At 41.3% G+C, this 15,044-nt stretch overlaps 1 long non-coding RNA gene across 1 annotated transcript; it reads left to right on the top strand.

The window, feature by feature from the left end:
- Positions 1-469: 469 nt before the first annotated feature.
- LOC103672742 lies at positions 470-6,200 on the top strand. Its single transcript, XR_571236.2, has 3 exons — positions 470-759; positions 856-953; positions 5,224-6,200. It is a non-coding gene; the product is annotated as an uncharacterized LOC103672742 (long non-coding RNA).
- The last annotated feature ends 8,844 nt before the right edge of the window (positions 6,201-15,044 follow it).

Here is a 15,044-nt window from a genome sequence, read left to right on the forward strand (position 1 = left end):
TCTCGGTGCCGCCTTGAACGTGCGGCCATCTATTGAGGGCGGTGTTCTTGGAGAGTCAAATGCGAGTGTTTAAAACAAATTTCTGAAATGGGACTTCGGAAATAACACACGAAAATCCTCAAAACTTGTTTTAGATATTACTTGTTTGCCTATAATTATCCTCAGACCAGAAACATTTGAAGCATTTCTATTTTGGATGTTTTATACTGCACCTATCTTAGACTGGTCTCTTAACATGTTTGGCTTTTGAAATTAAGTGTTTGGGGGTGCTCGGGTGGCTCAGTGTCAGCATCCAACTCTTGATTGTGTCTCAGGTCATGACCTCAGGGTCCGGAGATCCAGCCTCTGGTGGGGCTCCAAGCTGCTTAAGATTCCCTCTCTCCTTCTCCCTCTATCAATAATAATAATAATTAATAATAATAATAAAAGAAATTGAGTGTTTAGGATTTTTGAAGGATTTTTGAAGAGTAGAAAACAGGAAAGGACGGTTGTTGGTTGGGCTTGAAAGTATTTGCGCATCTTATACAAAAAAAGTCGAGCTATTTAGTTATCAGAAATTTGACTAAGAGTGCTAACCATGTGCCAAGCAATAATCTAAATACTTAACATAAATGCATTTACATTAAACTTGTACTTTGTGAAGAGCTATGGAAGTTATCTATTAAATAATGGAACAAGAAATGAATCCACCAAAACAATTTGTGGCAAGGTGGGCAAACCTACGTTGAGTTCACTGAGGATACCACGTTCTGTCGTCAGGTAGTAAAGTTTTTGTGCATGCTGTTCTTCCTGTCTGATTAACTTCCTCTGTTCTACCGCTCTAAACTCCTACTCATACTTCTAAAACCTGTTCAGGCCTGACCTCTCAGAAGTCTTCCTCCAACACCTCCTCTGACAGAATTCATCATCCCTGGCATCGTGCTGCTGTAGGTCATGCACACTTCTCTTGGCACGTAAGTAACCAGGATGCCTCCTACGTAGTTTGGGGTACAAGTGTTGTGCCTCTCAGTTTATCCCTAAAGTGTAAATGCTCGAGCCCTCACAGACCAGTCATAGATACCCAGAAGTCCAAACTCTCCTACTTCCAATGCCCTCTCCTTAATGCATACAGAATTTTCTGTGCTTGAGAGGTACCTGAAAGGGAGTCCTGTGACTCAGTCTAATGGCTGAGGCAGAAGGGTAAATGTGGCAAAACTGGCCATGTGTCCCTGATTCCTGGAAGGTGCTTGGCTTATTTTCTGGGGGGAGCTGCCCACACTCCAGAACTCTCTAACGGGAAGTGCTCCTGGCCAAATTCTCAGCGAGATAAGGCAGTGAGGATTAATGGATTACAGCTACAGGAAGCCTAGGCATAGCTGCTGCATGTGAGGTGGCTCAGGGGTAAGACAGCAAAGCTATTTACAGAACTAAAGTAAACAGACAACACCTTGTCCTCATGGGGAACCTGCCCAGCAGGGTCAGTGCAGTGTCAGAATCTGAGCCTGAGTAGGGCCCGTCCAGCCTGTCCCAGTGTCACCTGAATCCCATGGACCTCAAGCTCTGCCAGTTTAGGCCCCAGGTGTCAGATTTCAAAGTAATGAGTTCTTTGCATGATCAGGGGGGCTAATCAGAACCCTGGCTTCCCCACTCTGAGGATTTACAGCCATCATTGCTCTAACCTCACTGGTGATTACCTCCCTTTAAAAAAAAAAAAAAGTCTAAAAACATAGATTTCCTGAAACATTTCTTGGCAAACAAATGGAGCTACTTACTTGACCCCCTATCCAGTAAGGATGTGAGAGACTCAACAATTCCAAGATGTTTTGTAGGTTTTTTTGTTTTTTTTGTCCCGGCCTACATACATAGAGTCTCACTACAGTCTATCACTGGCAGGCATCCTTCTGGTGAAGAAACCCTACCACATATGTGTTACACTGTCTTTTAATGTTTTTTGATTCCTACCTCCTTCCTGAGTCTTGAGTTTCTAGACGGTAAGATGTCTTTTATCTCTATATCCCTAGCACCTAGCAGATTTTCCTAACGTGGTAATAGTGGTAGCCATCATTACAGTAATAATAGTAGTAATAAGTCACTATCGAGTGCTTATTCTGATCCAGGCAGTGCGCTGAATATGTTTCATGAATGATCTTACAAGGTAGGTACCAGTATCCTCATTTTTACAAATGAGAAATGTGAGACGTAGGTCAAGAAACTTTCCCAAAATTACACAGCTAATAAGTGGCAGAATTGTGCTTGATACCTCTTTGTCGAATTTAACTGTACCATACTCACTGAAAATCGAAATATATAAAACGAACCAATTAATGGTGAACATTTCCATTATCCGTCAGAGGAAAATGCCCTCTCTCTGCTCCAGGTTCCCATGGGGAGGACTGTTTCCTGGCTCTCTCAGAGATGTAACCATTTTACCACTGATCTTATAAACTAAATTTGGCAGAGTAATCTAGTATACTGGGTTTAGCTCTGCCTTCTTTTTCCTCTGAGGAGATGCAGCCCACAGGGAGAATTATCTCTGCTCCTCCCCTCCCCGGGGTGGGGGGCGGCAGGGGCGGGGAAGCCTGTCTGCTCTGAGCTCAGTGCTGCTTGCAAGTGGATGGAGACAGGTTTTGATTCTAGAATTCAGTATTAGCCCAGCACACCTGGCTACCAGACCTAAAGTCCCTCCTTCCAGCATAACCACCTGTCTCACACTTTGTTTTCCCCCTCAGCTTTTCAAAAGTAGTGAAGAGGCAAGCTATTTCCTGCTCCTTTAGAGAACTCTCCTGCACTCCCAAATCATCAAGGGGTGGATTAAAGCTTTTTACTTTAAACAGTCCACAGAGTAAAGGCTGGCTAGAGAAGCCAGAACAGGGAGTGATGAGAAAGAAGCAGAAACCAGAAACTTCATGCCAAGAGTCAGCTGAAGATTACTCAAAATTAAAGAGAAGGCACTTGGCAAATTGATATGTAGGTAAATGACAAATAACAATTTACAACTTGCTTGACCTCCTCGACTCTTGACGCATTTCCACTATGTGAAATGAAGCATCCTGCTACCCACGGGCATGCCAAACCCTTCAGATGATAGGGATCTGGGCCTTGTAGGGGACCTCCACTGGTCCAGAGGAAAGAGGGATGCCCTTCCAGGCCCATTCTCAGACTTTCCTAGATTTCTGCAAACAGGCTGACAATTCAGGAAGACCACCAACGACCTGCTTCATTCCCACTTCTCAAGCTATCTGCTTGCTGTCTCCATCTGGGTGTATCACAGGCATTTCAAACAAAGCATGATCAAAACAGGTCTCTTGATTTCCTTCCAAAGACCTGTTCCTTTCCCAGTCTTCCCATCTCAGTAAATGGAACCAGCACCTCCCTGTTAGATTCCACTAATTTCCTCCTACCTCACATTCAATCCATTAGCAAGTTCTGTTGTCTCTGCCTCTAAAATAGATCCTGAGTCTGTTCACCTCCTTCTAGCTCCTTGTCCAAAGTAACCCCCTTGTCCAAAGTAGGTGTTATTTCTCACCCAGACTCTTAAAAGAGACTTTTAATGTAATAGCCTCCCTGCTTCTGCTCTTGCCAATATGTAATCTAACCAACAGCCAGGTGAGCTTTCAAAATGGAAACAAGTCATTTCATTCCCCTGCTTAACATTATTTAATGGCTTCTAAATGCCCTTAGAATAAAGTCCAAAGTCCCTCTCTCTCTGAATTAAAGTTCTGTGTCATCTAACCCCTGCCTTCTGTGTGACTTCATCCCTTGGCTTTCTCTACCTCATGTGCCATGTCCAACCAAGCCTGTTTCAACCTCAAGACCTTTGTCCAGTACTTGTTACTCTTCTTGGGTCACTCCTTCTTCAGATCTTCTGGTCACGTAGGGTAAATATCACCTCCTCGAGGGAGACCTTCCTGTCCATCCATCTGAAGTAGGTAGACCTCTCCCTCCCCTCCACCAGTCACTCTGTCTCACCTTCTTCTTCTTTTTTTTTTCTTAGCTTTTTCATTTTTTCATAGTACTTATTACTATATGAACTTATCTTGATTTTCTAATTGTTTACTCATTATATTTATTATTTGTATTCGTCAACCAAAACGTAAGCTCCATCAGGGCAGAAATCCTACCTGTTTTGCTCATTGTATTTCCAAGGTCTAAAATAGTGCCTGGCCATAGAACACTCTCTGATATGAATGAAACATTAGTTTAATGAAATTAAGTGTTTGAAAAGACAAAGACAAATCTAGACATAGACATATGTCTCAGAAACACAGATTTTTGATCTTGTCATAGCTTCATCTTTGAAGGTCAGCCTCATTCCACACTCATACGTTCCTCCCACATGGCCTGAGCAGCTCTGAAGGGTCTTCTACGCCTTCTTTGTCTTTGGCCTGATTCTGAGAGACAGAGTTCATCCTACTTTCTGCTTACATCCTAGTGGCCTGAGTTCATTCACAGCCAAAGACAAGAATCAGCCTTTAACTCACCAAGAACTCTTCAACCCAGAATACCCCTTCTCCCCAAATGATTGCCTGGTCCATTTAAGCCTGACAGTGACTGAGACTCCAGCCTCTACCCCTCAGCCCCTGCCCCAGATTAGGGACATCCTCTCAGGCCCAACTCCCTCCATTGTCAAGTTAATAGAAGAAGTTTGGTGATGCTATCCAGGGCAGAGAGCCGTTTGGAAATTGGGTGGGGGCAATGCTCTTTCACTAAAAAATTTGAGTATTAGTAAGATATTAGGTCAAAATTGTGTGGACTAAAGGAATACAAATTTATTTGACTAGATGAAATAAATGAGAAATAGGTTCATAGCCAGGGAATGGAAGATCCTGTGTTTCTCTCCTGTCCTGCCTTGACAGCAGAGCTTGAAAGCCATGCCATGAAAAATCTGTGGACACTGAGACCTGTCCCTCCGACCACAGGCAAGCCTGCAGGACCGCTACTAATGTGGCATCTCAAGGGTGAAGGAATGCCTCACTTCCACCAGCATCAGAAACACCTTCCTTTGTGGACTACACCAATTTGAGAATGTTCTTGTGGAAAACGATGCAGATTTTTTATGCAAAATTTCCTGGTTTTTGAATTAGGATTACATTCCACTAACTATAACAGAAAATCCAAAACAGCATCTAGGGTAAATTAGATAGGAATGTTTTTCTCTTGTGAGAGGCAGTTGAGAACAATCCAGCAGCTCCATGGTGATCAGGGATCCGGGTTCTTTACAGGTTTCTGCTCTATCATTCCTAGGCTGTGCCTTTATCTCCATGACCCCGTCTGGCAGCTAGAGCTCTAGCAGCCTGTTTCAGGAAGCAGGATGGAGGATTGGCTGGAGAAAGAAGAGGACACAAGGTATGTGTCTTTTAAGGAAGCTGCCACAAAGCACATCTGCTTACATCTGGGTGAGAACCTAACCCCATGGTCACAGTTAATTGCAATGGAAGTTGGGAAATATCACAAATACGTGTGTGTGTGTGTGTGTACAGAGAGAGAGAGAAATTTATCTTAAGGAGTTGGCTCAGGTGATGGGGGGTGCTGGTGAGGCTGAAATGCTTCTGGCAGGCCAGCAGGCTGGAAACTTGGGCAATATTTTTATATTACAGTTCTGGGGCAGAATTCCTTCTCCAGGAAACCTCAGAGTTTGCTCTCAAGGCCTTCAGTTTATTAGATGAGGCCCACCTACATCATTGAGGGTAATCTTCACTTAAAATGATCACAGATGTTGGGGGGCCTGGCGGGCTCAGTCGGTAGGGCATGCGACCCTTGATCTTGGGGTTGTGAGTTCAAGCCCCACGTTGGAGATGGAGACTACTTAAAAGATATATTTAAAAAATGATTGTAGGTGTTAATCACATCTACCAAATATCTTCACAGCAAAATCTAGATTAGTGTTTGACCAAATAAGCACCATAGCCTAGCTGAGTTGACACGTAAAATTAACTATTACAGTCACTAATTCAAAATTTTTAAAAAACACCTATCTGTGCATTGGGTTTGGCTGGCAGCCTGCCTGTTTGTGATCCCTCCTCTACGTGCTGGGGCAGGAAGCTTGGTCCTTTAGAGACCCACAGTATGGAAGTACTCGAGCTGGATACCCTCGGTATAACCGGGATCACACATGTGTGGTAACAAGAAGCCTGCAGTGAACGTGCCAAAGTTCCACCCTTTCAGGGAGACTATACCTAAATAAATAGCTAGTCTCGTGTGTGTGTGTGTGTGTGTGTGTGTGTGTGTGTGTACCACTGTGTTGGTGAGATGCTGTATGGTAAACAACATGATTTCCTCTCTGACCCCTTTCTAACTCATTAAGTTATTTTCACTATAAAATCCAGGCTCTGGTGCTGGGTAGTCCTTTAGCGAGGCAAAGGAGGGAGGGGTGAGAAGGGAAATAGGGAGCTGGGGCTGACGAAAGCCCCATGGCTTTTTGGTCTATGATCACTGGCCACTCACCCAGTACCAGGGAGACAGGAAGGCCACTCTTCTCCACACACTCTTCAGACAGCTCTTTCTGACTTGTTTTTGTCTTTCAAAGTTAACTTTGATACAGTCAGCCGTGAAAGCGGAGGCATGCTGCAAAATCATTTTGTCACTTACTCGTAAGATACATTTATATACAAGATATATCTTATAAGATATATGTACCTCTCACAAATCTGTATTATGCATGTTTATTTTCTGATTCTTATATGTATTGCAATGTTCTTCCTAATTTTTAAACAGTGATGATACCTTTCACCATAATTCTGTGCACGCATGCACGTTTTCTCAGTCTATTTTAAGAAGACAAGCATTAGAAATGGGGCTGAAATGGGCCCAATAAAAGCATTGACATACAAATTATACCACTTAGAAATCCATTATGTTATTAAAAGGCAAAAAGATAGAACTAAAATTGTTTTGGGTAAATATGCATCTTTTCTATGTTTCTTAATTCCTGTAATAGTTTTATACAATAATCATTGTACAAAAATTAGAACAATTATAATTAAGTGGGTCTTTTTTAGCTTTATGGGAAGCAAATTTGGTTTATTTGGTGTAAGTTCTATTGCTTGTTGTTTCATTCTCAAATGTTAGTCATCTCTATTGTGATTTTGTTTCTCAGGCAGTTACTAGAAGGGGTCATTTCGAAAGAAACCAAGAATAGAAGGGGGACCCTTACTGTGGTGACCATTTCTCAGATCTTTGGAAAAATAGCTTTCCATACTTAGAAATCAGAGAATCAGGCTTACATTTAATGATGTACCTGAGTTTCACCTTCATTTGAAAGGGTGTTTGTCCTTGTTAAACTCATTCTTTTAGATGGCAGAAATCATATTTAATGAGTATGCCAACCCGTTGGAGGCATTGTCCTAAATTGTTCTTCCATGACATCTGTTTTGGATTAAATATAAACAGATTTTTCCTTATGCAAAATTCTGCACTCCAGCTCATACTATTACATTGTTTCACTCTTAACATAGATTAAATGTCTACTAGCTGCTAGATTTTCTATGGAACACATTAAGAACATGCATTTTCTTGCATTTTGTGCTCTTTTCTACACTTTTTAAGCATTCATAGCCACGGACTATCTTCAGTAATGGCTTATGACAAAAACCTTTTATACTCTTATCTGTGGTCAAGGCTGGCTACATAACTTGTTGGGCCCAGTGCAAAATGAAAATGTGGGACCTCTGTTCAAAAAGCAGGGAAAGAGGAGCCTGGGTGGCTCAGTCAGTTAAGCGTCCCACTCTTGATTTTGGCTCAAGTCATGATCTCAGGGTCGTGAGATGGAGTCCTGCTTAGGATTGTCTCCCTCTCTTGATGCAGAAAAAGCATTTGACAAAATACAGCATCCTTTCCTGATTAAAACCCTTCAGAGTGTAGGAATAGAGGGTACATTTCTCAATCTCATAAAAGCCATCTATGAAAAGCCTACAGCAAATATTATACTCAATGGGGAAAAGCTGGAAGCCTTTCCCTTAAGATCAGGAACTCGACAAGGATGCCCACTCTCGCCACTATTATTCAACATAGTACTAGAAGTCCTTGCAACAGCAATCAGACAACAAAAAGGGATCAAAGGTATTCAAATCGGCAAAGAAGAAGTCAAAATGTCTCTCTTTGCAGATGGCATGATACTCTATATGGAAAACCCAAACAAATCCACTCCCAAAGTATTAGAAGTTATAGAGCAATTCAGTAACGTGGCGGGATACAAAATCAATGCTCAGAAATCAGTTGCATTTCTATACACGAACAATGAGACTGAAGAAAGAGAAATTAGGGAATCCATCCCATTTACAATAGCACCAAAAACCATACGTTACCTTGGAATTAACTTAACCAGAGACGTAAAGGACCTATATTCTAGAAACTATAAATCACTCTTGAAAGACATTGAGGAAGACATAAAAAGATGGAAAGATATTCCATGCTCATGGATTGGAAGAATTAACATAGTTAAAATGTCCATGCTACCCAGAGCAATCTACACTTTCAATGCTATCCCGATCAAAATACCGAGGAAATTTTTCAAAGAACTGGAACAAATAGTCCTTAAATTTGTATGGAACCAGAAAAGGCCCCGAATCTCCAAGGAACTGTTGAAAAGGAAAAACAAAGCTGGGGGCATCACAATGCCGGATTTCGAGCTGTACTACAAAGCTGTGATCACAAAGACAGCATGGTACTGGCACAAAAACAGACACATAGACCAATGGAACAGAATAGAGAGCCCAGAAATGGACCCTCGGCTCTTTGGGCAACTAATATTTGATAAAGCAGGAAAAAACATCCGGTGGGAAAAAGACAGTCTCTTCAATAAATGGTGCTGGGAAAATTGGACAGCTACATGCAAAAGAATGAAACTTGACCACTATCTCACACCATACACAAAAATAAACTCCAAATGGATGAAAGACCTCGATGTGAGACAGGAATCCATCAAAATTCTAGAGGAGAACATAGGCAGCAACCTCTACGACATCGGCCAAAGCAACCTTTTTCATGACACATCCCCAAAGGCAAGAGAAACAAAAGATAAAATGAACTTATGGGACTTCATCAAGATTAAAAGTTTCTGCACAGCCAAGGAAACAGTCAGAAAAACTAAGAGGCAGCCCACGGAATGGGAGAAGATATTTGCAAATGACACTACAGATAAAGGACTGGTATCCAAGATCTACAAAGAACTTCTCAAACTCAATACACGAGAAACAAATAAACAAATCAAAAAATGGGCAGAAGATATGAACAGACACTTTTCCAATGAAGACATACAAATGGCTAACAGACACATGAAAAAATGTTCAAAATCATTAGCCATCAGGGAAATTCAAATCAAAACCACACTGAGATACCACCTTACGCCAGTTAGAATGGCAAAAATAGACAAGGCAAGAAACAACAATTGTTGGAGAGGATGTGGAGAAAGGGGATCCCTCCTACACTGTTGGTGGGAATGCAAGTTGGTACAGCTACTCTGGAAAACAGTGTGGAGGTCCCTTAAAAAGTTAAAAATTGAGCTACCCTATGATCCAGCCATTGCACTACTGGGTATTTACCCCAAAGATACAGACGTAGTGAAGAGAAGGGCCATATGCACCCCAATGTTCATAGCAGCAATGTCCACAATAGCTAAATCGTGGAAGGAGCCGAGATGCCCTTCAACAGATGACTGGATTAAGAAGTTGTGGTCCATATATACAATGGAATATTACTCAGCTATCAGAAAGAACGAGTTCTCAACATTTGCTACAACATGGACAGCACTGGAGGAGATAATGCTAAGTGAAATAAGTCAAGCAGAGAAAGACAACTATCATATGATTTCTCTCATCTATGGAACATAAGAACTAGAATGATCAGTAGGGGAAGAAAGGGATAAAGAAAGGGGGGTAATCAGAAGGGGGAATGAAACATGAGAGACTATGGACTATGAGAAACAAACTGAGGACTTCAGAGGGGAGGAGGGTGGGGGAATGGGATAAGCTGGGATTGTCTCCCTCTCCCTCTGCCCCTCCCTCCCCACTCACTCTTGCTCTCTCTTAAAAAAAAAATAAAAGCAGGGGAAAAAGTGCAGTTAATTAAAGGTGGTAATGTGATACAGGAGTAACAACATGAACTTAAAAACTGCAAAATAATATGTAATAATATGTCATAATACAATAAATTATAATAGTTCATTAATGTGATATCTTGATTGATTATGAAAATTTTCTGGCTTACTTGTCTGCAAATTCACCAAGACTTGTCCTGTCATTTTATTTTCATTTTCCATAGATAAGAAATTCATTTCATGCAGTTTCTTTTGCAGTAGATATGACTGAAAGCAACACCTGTCACTCTTGGCAAATGCAAGATCTCAAGAAGATCATTGTCATTTTGGAAAAGATCTGTTGATGCAACTGTTAAGAATGTTTTATAGGTTGTGACAACACTATGATAATTTCTAATAAATCATTTCGAAATATAAATTTGGTACTTCTAGAGTGTTGATTCTTGTGGAACAGTTTCTCCCAGCAGATTTAATTCCTCATATGAATTAGTTTTATGTAAATCTGAACTTAATTGTAAGTATAAATTCATACAATGGCATTTTAATGTTTCCTCACACACGAGGCAATGTTTCCTGAAACCTGTGGAAGTCATGCAAGCAACTGAAGTGGCTTCATGATTTGACTATAATTCAGAGGGCCTGTTTATGCAAGTGGGACACGAAGGAAGGAGTGGGATTTCTAACTGTGCCCATAACTTTTAATTAAAGACTGTCTCCTTTACTAGGCAAGTCACGGTGCTATGGCTCCATCAAGTAGCAGAAGTACATGCCTTGAGGTCCTTCTTGTTTCACTTACTATAAAAGTTTGGATTTTACGGTCATGAAGACAGACCTTGTCAAGCCATGAAAATGAAAGGTAGGCCTGGATATTGTAAGGCAATACAATGCCCAATCTGTAGGTAACCATGCCCTTGTGAACTTCTACTAACCAGGTTTAAGGTCTATCCATATCCCCAAATGCCTTTTCATCGTGATAAGTCAATGCCCTATTAATGAGTGAAATTTATTAGCATGCATGCCCAAAATGGCATACTCAGATGCTTATTCATTTCTGAGATTTTCTCATGCTATCAGGTGCTTCTGAATTTAAACCGCCACCCCCTGATAAAGATGTAGTCCAGTGAATCAAGTAAAACTCATCCGAGTTAAAAGCTCATGCCCCTCTTGTATAAAACAACAGTAAGAACAACAACAAAATTTAACAACTTGACAATCTGGAGAGTTGTTCTGAGAAGGGAAAAACATTACAGCACATAATATCATGAATGTGGATACGGTATACTGATTTGTTCTACACATTCTGGAATTCTACAATGGAAAAACAAATTTTCGAAGAATGAAAGAGAGAGTTTTATAAAAGACAAAAGTTGTGTAATAAAGTTAGAGGATACAGATCACCAAAGCTATTACTGAGATTATGAACAAGAGGCGCAAATGGATTTAGGTAAATTTGTAATAGATTAACACATTATTTAGAAAAATCAAGCATTTTGAGGTCTTTTCCATCTCCAGGTTTCTGAGCTTGATTTCATGGAAGGCCCTCATCCACTAACAAATTTTACTCTCAGAATTGTAATCCCTGGAGTATGGAAGAGAAGGAAGGGGATCCATCCCTATTTCATTGCCCCTCACCTATTGCTGTAGTCCTGAATTGGATGATTACTCTGAAATCTAAAGTTTTCTTCCATGTCTTAAAGCAAAATCATGGAAGGAGACTCCAATAGATAATTATAGATGGGTAGGGAGAAAGATGAATTGGAAATGCAATTTAGCCAAAATTAGGTGGGAATGAGAAATGGGATATTGAACTAATGTTCACCCTTTTCAATCATTAGCATGGGCCATATTTTGCGCTAAAAATGACTTATTCTCACCATTTCATAAGCATAGAATTGGGGGTACCTGCCTGGTTCAGTTGGTTGAGCATAAGACTCTTGATCTCAGAGTTCTAAGTTCGAGCCCCACGTTGGGTGTAGAGATTACTCACAAATAAAATCTTAAAAAAAAAAATAAGCTCAGAATTGAAGGCGTATTACAGAGGAACAGATTAAGTTCTTTCCAATTTATTGAATTATATACTTCTGCTGGTGTGGGTTTTTGTTTTTTCTTTAAATCTCAAAGATTTTATCTTAAACACATGTTCAAAAAATGATGGTCATAGTTAGTCATAGCCTGCCACAGAGTAATAGGTCTAGAGGTCAAGAAGAAAAAAAATCTCAAAGTGCTGATTTTTTCTTTTAAAGTGTAGGGTAGGAACAAGAATTAGATACAGGCATCAAGTTGAAGAGTAATCACTTTCCTCTTCACTAAATAGGCTTTAATCTTCATATTTTGAAGAATAAATGTATTTATTCCAATTTCCCATAAATGCTGCATTTCTTTTATAAAACCTGATAAGAACTATGGGGGTGGGATTGTAACAATTTATAGATTCCTAAGCATTTCTTTGACTGAACTTCATTTTATTTCCTCTTTACCATAATTGTTACTGTTTTCTGGGTGGTATGAATGCACAATTGGATCACTGCTTTTCATGCTCATGAATATGAATGATGCTCAGTGCTCACAAGGTATTATTGCAACTCTGCAACGAAGTGAAGGCAGGAAGTTAGTGCTTATGCAGAAAATGGTGACAATAGGAGCATTCTCTAGATGAATATTTATTGAGTGTCTATTATGTACCAGACACTCTTCTCCTGCTGGGGATACATCTGCAAGCAAAACAAAACAAAACAGAAAACCTCAAAACAACATTTTACAGTCCAGTGAGGAGAGACAGACAATGAAATAATAAGCACAAGTGAAAAGGCACGTTGTAGAGTTGTTTTTAGAAGAGAGTGCATCAGTTAGCTATTGCTATTTAACAAAACCACCTCAAAATGAAGGGGCTCAAAACAGTAAGCGTTTGTTAATGCTCATAAGAGCAAAGGGGGTTGGAAATGAGAGAGGGCTAAGCTGCAACTTTAAGTGAGGAGGTCACTTCATTGAGAAGGTGACTGTAGTAAACAGGCTCTTGGATGGCCCCCCTTAGCCACACCTCCTGGCCATCCTGCCTTTGTATAATTACCTTCCTTTGAGTGTGGACTGGACCAGGGACTGCCTTCCAACAAAGAGAATAATATAGCAAGAGCAATGGGATGTCATTTCCAAGATCAGGTTGCAAAGAGTTGGTGTTCTCGTCTTGCACAGCCCTGCCTGCTTGCTCTGATGGGACCTGGGTACTGTGCTATGAGCTGCTCTATGGCTGGAATCCTGCATGGCAGGGAACCAAGGGAGGCTCCTGGCCCTTAGTTCAATAGCTCACAAGGAACTGAATCCTGCTAACAACTAAGAGCAAGTTGGGAGGTGGGTCCTCCTTCAGTGGAGCTTCCGGATGAGATCTCAGCCCCGGTGCCACCTTGACTGCAGTGAATCCTTGGGGTGAAGACACCCAGCTCTGTTGCGCCTGAAATCCTGATGCACGGAAGCTATCAGATGTTTGCTGTTTCAAGCTGATAAAATTTGGTGTACTTTGTTATACAGTAATAGATAACTAATATAGTGACTTGAAGGATGTGAGGGAGTTCACCATGAGGCAGCTGTCTAGGGGAAAAGCATTCCAGGCAGAGGGCACAGCCAGTGCAAAGGCCTACCAGAGGAACAGGACTGACATGTATAAGGAAGGGCAAGGAGGCCACTGTGTGGGAGGAGTGGATGAGGACACAAGTAGGAGATGAGGTAAGAGAGGTGACTGGAGGCCAGATCATGTGGGGGCTAGGAGGTTATCATAGGAACTTTTGCCTTTATCTGAGAGAAAGGGGGAACTGTTACAGGTTCTGAAAGAGTACGACACGAGCTGATACAGATTTTTGAAAGATCTCTAGCTTGTGTTGAAAATCAGCTGTGAGGAATTAAGGGAGAAAGCAGGGAGACCAATTAGAGTCTGTTGCAGTAAATGAGGCAAGACATGATGGCAGCTCAGATCAAGATGGTAAGTCAGTAGAGTTATGATGACAGAGACGGATTCTGGATGTACTCTGAGGGTAGAACCACAGATCGGTTTGTGGGGTGTGAAAGGAGGAGAAGAGTCAAGGAAGATGCCATCATTTTTGGTTTGAGAAAGTAAAAAATGCTAAGACTGTAGGTGGATCAGGTGTGGTGGATGGAAAGTCAGAAACTAACTTTTAATCATGTCAAAACTTGAGACATCTATTATACATCAAGGAGAGATGCTGAGTAGACAACTGGGTGTATGAGCCTGGAGTGCAGGAGTGATGTTTAGGCCGGGTATATAAACGCAGGCGTTGTCAGCATATAAACAGTATTTAAGGTCCTGAGACCGGATAAGATCACCAAGTACAGAGAGAGAAAGGGTCCAGGAACTGCGAATTGGTGCACTCCAAGCATCCGGAAGTCAGGAAAGAGGGAAGGAGTCAGTAGAGAAATCTGGGTGGGAGCAGCCAGGGGGCTAGGAGGAGAATCCAGGGGTGTGGTGTCTTGGAGACAATTAGGGCAAGTGACCAGGTGCTGCTGCTGTGTTGGGACCGATACTGAGAAGCCACCACCAGATTTAGTAGGGTCGTTGGAGATCTTTCCCGGAGCAGTTTCACTGGAGTCATGAGGTACAGAGTGAGGAAAGTGGGCTTGACAGTGGGAGAAGAACCAAAGCTAGTAAGAATATAATAAATCTTTATAGTTTTGCTGCAAAAAAACCAAAACCAGAACCAAACCAACCAAACAAAACCCCCAGAAATGGGCTTGTTATCTGATGAGGGAAATGGAGTTAGAGTATTTGTCTGCTTTTAGAAATGTTGAGGAAAGGGCAAACATGTAATGATCTAGCAGGAGGAACGGCCAAGCATTCTCCTTAGGTAGAATGTCGTGCTCAAGTAGGGGACCTAGCTTTGGGAAGAAATCCAGAGAGATTGTTTATAGTTTCAGGAAAAAATTGTAATGACTTTGAAGTGAGCAAAAAATATTACTGGTGTCCTTTCTAGCACACTCTTTGCGTTCTCTACCCCTAGTCTTTGAGCTATTTTACAACTCAGACAAT

Source organism: Ursus maritimus, unplaced genomic scaffold (genome assembly GCF_017311325.1).
Source record: "Ursus maritimus isolate PB19 unplaced genomic scaffold, ASM1731132v1 scaffold_8, whole genome shotgun sequence".
NCBI lineage: Eukaryota > Metazoa > Chordata > Mammalia > Carnivora > Ursidae > Ursus > Ursus maritimus.